The following is a 6577-nucleotide window of genomic DNA, read 5'->3' as shown; positions in this document are numbered from 1 at the left end:
CTCTCTCTCTCTCTCTCTCTCTCGCGGTCACTCCTAAATCTTCCCCCTCTTCCTAAACAACTAAATGTCATGTTGCTATATCATTTTTTGATTGGTCGACATGGTGCATTTTTCCACCAACACGAACGGGTTGTTTGTTGTTTTGTTTTCTTGGTCATAATCAGAGAGTGCTCGCAGCGCTGTGCTTAGACAGTAAACATGACGAAACTATTCAGGAAAAAACGCCGCGTACATATTGTTTATCATGACTCTGGTTTTGCGTGGCCTATCAACTCAATTTAAAAACTTGTTGCTTTGTCATCTTGAAGTGGTCATGTGATTGGCTTACCACGACTACTTTATTCTTCCTCAGTCAAACAGCAGCACTCGTGCGATTGTTTTGCCCCCTGAGCTCCAGGTGTTTTGCCAAAAACTGATCATCTGGCAGAAAGTGATCACTGTCCGCGGGAGCGTGCAGCTGCTTAAAGCTGCAGCGCCCAGGTTACTTGCAGCTACTTCCTGCAGCTGATATAAGATGCGGTAAACTGACACAGCTTCAACCGTCTGTTTGTTGAAAAATAGTAACACGACTGCATTTTCTTGTTAGTAACGGTAACGGCATTGTAACGATAGAAATAGTAATTAGTTAGATTACTTGTTACTGAAAAACGTAACGCAGTTAGTAACGGCGTTACTTGTAACACGCACACACACAAACACGCACACACACACCCTCAAAAACAGCGACAAAAAGAAAAGCCCCAGTGCCTCAGGGAAGAGTAACACATGCTCGTCATTAAAGTTCATAAATAATTCCTGATCACATGTGGGAGGTGCTGTTTCCCAAAGCTCTGATTGTTAGCCCTGCAGGGGGTGTTTTTGTTTTTTCTGATACTTCTGTCAGAAATATATATTGCAATATATACGTTTTTAAGGATTTTTTTTTTTAAATTGAGACATCAAAAGACATGCAAAGGAAAACATTTTTTAGTGTTTAGATCTTTATGACTCATAGAGTGCTTCAAACACCTGTCCTGTAATAATATAAGATAAGGAAATTGATGATGAGGATGAACCCAAAACATACACATACACATGTGGTCAGACAAGATAAACAAAGTCTCTATAACATAAGATAAACACTCAGTCATTAAGTCCAAAATGCAATAAGAAGTAATATATACATCTTTATTGGTCCCTACCAAATGCTCAACACTGTTGATTTACTATGTTATTATTGTATAAACTTGCCCCACAAAAACTAAAAAAAGAGAGGAGAAAGTATAGATACCATGACGGCTATAATTCAGATACAAATTAGCATAACTTCATAATATTCTTCCAAAAGCAAGTTTCAAAAAGTTCTTTTAAAACTGAATAACAGGTGAACATTGCTGTAGGTCCACATGTAAACTGTTCCACAGTTTCACTCCAAAAGTTACAGTTTTTACAGCCGCTAGGACACATTTCTCAATACTTAGGTCACTTTTGCAAAACTCTTCACACAATCCTCCTAACTGACCGTTAGCTTGGCAAAGCAGTTCATTCCACATTCAAAATGCACTACAGCTACCAAAACACTTCATTCAGGTCTCAAATAAACTCATTCTTCCAGAACACTAGCAAAGGTTGACAGCCGACAAACACACTTTGTCACCCACAAAACAATGACCTAAAAAACACTAACAACATGTAGCATTACAGTGTTTTCTTGTGTAAAACAAGGACACATCTCTGTTTATAATTTCAATATATGTTACTGGAATGAATCAGACATCATGCAGAATTCGTTAATATTTGTTTATGTATTTTTAGTTTTTTGCACTAAGAAATCCCAAAATACAAGAATTTGTATACACACCATCCACTGATACACATACAATAGTAATGCTAATCTACTCGGTCTCCTCCATTTGGCCACAGGTTCTCATCCACATCACATCTTATGTCATCTAGGGCAACACACCTAGGAAAGAATCTTCTGGCTGCCAGAATTGAAGGAGTTGAAAAATTGAAGGAGTAACACCTGTGTAGATGTTGTTTTGGCCATAAGTTTAACAGTTTTGAAAACAGTATGTAAGCACATGCAAAATGTCCTGTATGTACAAAGCTTTTTGGCAGTTGTTGTGTCTGAGTGAGAAGATAATTCATGAAATTTGAGAGATGTAGTCATTGAATGCATTTTGTGCCAAAACAATGATAACTGGTCCTCAGTTTAGCCCACATAGACTTCTGTTGTGCTCACTGTGTGAGGAGTTTTGCAAAAGTGACCTAAGTATTGGGAAATGTGTCCTAGCATCTGTAAAAAACTGTAATCCTGGCAGCCGTTTTCGTCAAGCTTAATGCTGCTGTACATTAACACAGTACAGCACATATGCTTTGGTCTTATTATGGGACTCTCTGCAAAACGAAATAAAACACCGGTCTGTATCCAACTGGCGTCAGTGGAACATTCCACATCCTCCAGTTACAAATAAGGATAAACTTGCAACTATTATCACATTTACTTTGGATCTTTTTCTCAGGCTAAGTAAATCATAAATTACTGTTTGTGAAGTGATGAAGTGTAAATGTGCTGGATCTAGCTCAGAAAGTAGAGCAGGTCATCTGTGCTTTGATTGCTGGCTGATACAGTCTGCATGCCAAAATATCCTTGGGCACAATGCCAAATCCTGATGTGTTCATCCGAGTGTGAATGTTGATAGAAAGCAAAAATGTTTGTGAGAATGAGAATAAAGTAGTATAAATGATTTTTATAGAGCAGAAATTCACTATATAAGAATCAGTCAGTTTAAATGATTATTATTGAATGAAAATGATTTAACTTTTTAGCATTATTCATTAAGTGTTTTATTTGCTCATTATCTGGAAGAAAGATCGGCGTTTGAGGTGCATTAAATACACGAGTGTTCGAGGGGTTTTACAGCCTTAAAACATCTGTAATAATTGTAAAAAATAAAGTTGGCTACTTTGCGGATTTCACCTATGGCAGGTTATTTTTAGAACGTAACTCCCGCGATAAACGAGGGACCACTGTACATGACATAAACAATTTCAAATGGCTTCTTTCTGCCCTCGAACAGTATTTACAGCAGCAATACTTTAACTTTTCTTTGGACTTTGTCTCTCTTTTCATTTCTGAATTTAGCCTCGTAAAAGTGCCAAAGATACCATAAGAAATGTGGCATGTAAATGCCCAATGTTTATGCATTTATTTCAGTTTGGCTAAGATTTTAGGCCAAATTAGAATTAGTGCTTAAAATTAGTGGTTCAAATTTGCAGGATGTACAGAGGAGGTCAGGACAGAGGTCTACAGCCATCTGTAAAACATCCTGGAGGCTCTATCGTGGTTTGGGGCTGTATTTCAGCCAGTGGTGTTGGAGAGCTTGTTAAAATGTGTTTAATTATAAATGTACAAAGCTGCCATCAGATTTCCCATCAGTGGCTTTGTTCTTCAGTATGACAGATCTCACACAAACAATAACATCAATTTAATGGCATTTGCTATAAGAAGCAAACCGACAAACCTGTGAATTATGGTGACATCAGCTTATAGTTTGAGGAATTGCGGAGTACGCCGCAAACCAGGAGCGCTCTTTCAGAATTGTTCAGAAACTAATTTTAAATATATTCCTACACCACGTAGCCTTACCCGTTGACATGGGCAAGCCAAATAAGAAAGCAACTCAAGCTCCAGCGGATGATGGTCTCTCTGAAGATTTGGGACATTTGATATAAGGATATTATGTGTTTCACTCCATAAGCAACTTTTGTGTTTTTAGTTCATTCACTCATGTTCACAATATAGTTCAAGGAGAAGCTAAGTGTTTAGGAGGTCCCCCCTTTGTTTTGGGTGAATGGTAGTGAATATTGAATATAGACAGATAAAGCAAAAATCACAGTATCACTTTTTTACTCAAACAAAAGCAGGTTGGTGAGGTTTTCTATTCAAATTTTACTGCTAAAGCCAGGGGTGCTGCTACAAAAAGATGTGACTTTTCAGTCAGAGGAAAGAATTTCAGATCCAGCAAGGTGTTATGTAATCGTTTGGGGTCACTTGTTCTCAACTCCTTTTATTTTACAATCAGTATACGCTCAATGATTCAATTCAATTTATTTACACAGCGCCAAATACAACAACAGTTGCCTCAACAGTGTTGTTCTAACTGCTCCATGTTGGGATAATGAGGATTTTTTTCACTAAGCTGTTCACTACTTTGCCTAATCATAACAATTACAACATCAAAGTAGGAGATGACTTTAATAGCGTCCTTTACCCTACACCGTAAAATCCAATTAGTTATCGTTACTTAAAAAAAACATGCAAACCGTTTGCAATAAAAAAAATTAAGGTGTTACATACCTTAAATAGTTCATATGGGGAAGAACAAAACTATGCTGACGAGTGCAAAGTGGCTTCATTCAGTGAGCGCAGAAACCTGAGAAGGTTAATGACTGTCAGTGTATCGCACATATGTGTGGATGAATTTACATAGATCTAGTCTCTAGTATGAACCCATGGGCTAACAGTTTGAGTGAAGAGTCTTAATGTAGTAAACAATAGATAAGAACTGAACAACTAAATCCACTTATTGACAAGTGAGATTTGCCAAATGTCATCGGTGGAGGCGATGTACACCTTTGATATGTTGTCCAAACGAGCTCATCACAGGATTATGGTGGGAAACCGCCCAAACTGGCCTTAACCCTTTAAAACCGGTCAGAGCGGGCACGCTCCGTTTTGCGCAACTACTTTTAAATCCCGGTAGCACTGCAACCACGTAAAGCTAGCGCAATAATTTTTTTTGCATATGAAACCAGAGGAGTTGTACTTACATCTTATGCCATCAGCTTGTCCTCGGTCACGGTTTCCTTCCACATATAGCTTTGCAAAAACTGCATAAAAAGCACTTGCAGCAACAAAAACAATATTCCAGAAACACACTTTGCCGATCCGATCAGCTGCTTGTAACACTTCCTATGTTGGAATAGACGTCCGCCATGACCTGCCTGAAACCGGAAGTGACGTCATTTTTGCGAAAATGTCGTTTTTTACCATCAGGGCCTCATGTTTGACTTTATGACTTTCTGTGTCGTTTCTGCGATGCTTAGGACTCATATTGCACTGCTGGAAATAGTTTATTTTGATGCATATGCTGCTTTTTGCAAATTTGCATCATAATATTTATTTTCGTTTTTCCTGCAGTATATAAGAATTGGTGTATTTAAAAAAAAAAAAAAACTATGAAGACACTCAAAATAAATTTCCTGTGGTGGGAAACTATTTTGTGCAACTTTTTTTGTATTTACAGTTTTGAGGGATAAGCCTCTTAAAATTCTCTAACTAGAAATATATGTTAAAAAAACAAAAACGATTTTACATTTTTTTGTAGTTTATTGCACTTTTTTTGCAATTTATGTAATTACTGGTCAATATGCATACATATTATTATAATTTGAGCTATAATGGTTGTATTGATGTATAGCAACTTGAAATGCTCCCAAAAATGGCACTACAGCATGTAAAAATATAATGTAAGCTCTGGCAGACTTGGTTCTATGGTAGGTCTTAAAGGGTTAAACGACCCACTTCTCTCTCTCCGGCCAGAAATACCAACTTATGTCATGTGTTCACCTTGATAAATGTAAGCGTGTTCCTCCTTGCGTTCATGTTATGTGGTCATGTTAATGGAGTTTAAGCTGCTTCTTCATTGCATATGTATTTTATCATCAGGTTTAACTCTGCCTCTTTGCACTGAGGTGTGGATTCAAACTATCTCAATCCTGCTTCTCCCCAAAAATAATTTCACATGTAACCATTTGTATATGTGTGTTTTCTACTCATTAATCTAATTGTTAGTTAGTTTCTCTCATTTCTAAACCTGCATAAGTTCAGCCTTCAATTCAATTTTCCCATATGCATTCACTATATAATGTCCAGGTTCACCTCTTACTGTTCTCACAGTTTCCTGTGGGGCCTCGCAGATCAACACAGGCCCAAATCAGCTGTTTCTTCTCTCCATTGCTTCTCTCTCGATCTTTTCAGTCTTTTCTTTAATGATTACTCCAAGCATGGCAAATCTGAAAATCAGTGTCCAGTGCTTCCTGTCACACACACAGCCACACAGACTCATATTTTCTGTTTCTCTCTTTCCTGTTCCTACAGACTAATCGAAATCTTATTTTTTTGTATTTACAGTCTATAAACCCTCTGTAATTCTGCTAAGTCTTGATCTAAAAACAATGCACCCTTAAATATACTAAGCTCTTTAATTTGCCAGCATTCACATCAAAATCTTCAGCGTGCTCAGCAGAACTCTTTTGGCACAAGTAACAGTTTTCCACACATATCACCATTCTTTCAGCTCAGTTTTGTAGCATCATTCACGCAATACTTTCATCCGCATTTTGCAATGAGCTTCCTTAAAAAAAATGAAATAAAATTAATTGTCTCACACACACACACACCATGCCCTTTTTCTCTCAACACAATGTGCACCTTTAATCATTCATCCAAATAACAATTTTACACTTCACTTATACATTCACACCTATATCACAAAAGACTGCCAGTAACTGCCAAGATAAATTATTTCCA

Source organism: Pundamilia nyererei, unplaced genomic scaffold, assembly GCF_000239375.1.
Source record: "Pundamilia nyererei isolate P.nyererei 1_Seehausen unplaced genomic scaffold, PunNye1.0 scaffold00333, whole genome shotgun sequence".
In the NCBI taxonomy this organism is placed as follows: Eukaryota; Metazoa; Chordata; class Actinopteri; order Cichliformes; family Cichlidae; genus Pundamilia; species Pundamilia nyererei.
Note: the sequence above shows the minus strand (reverse complement) of the source record.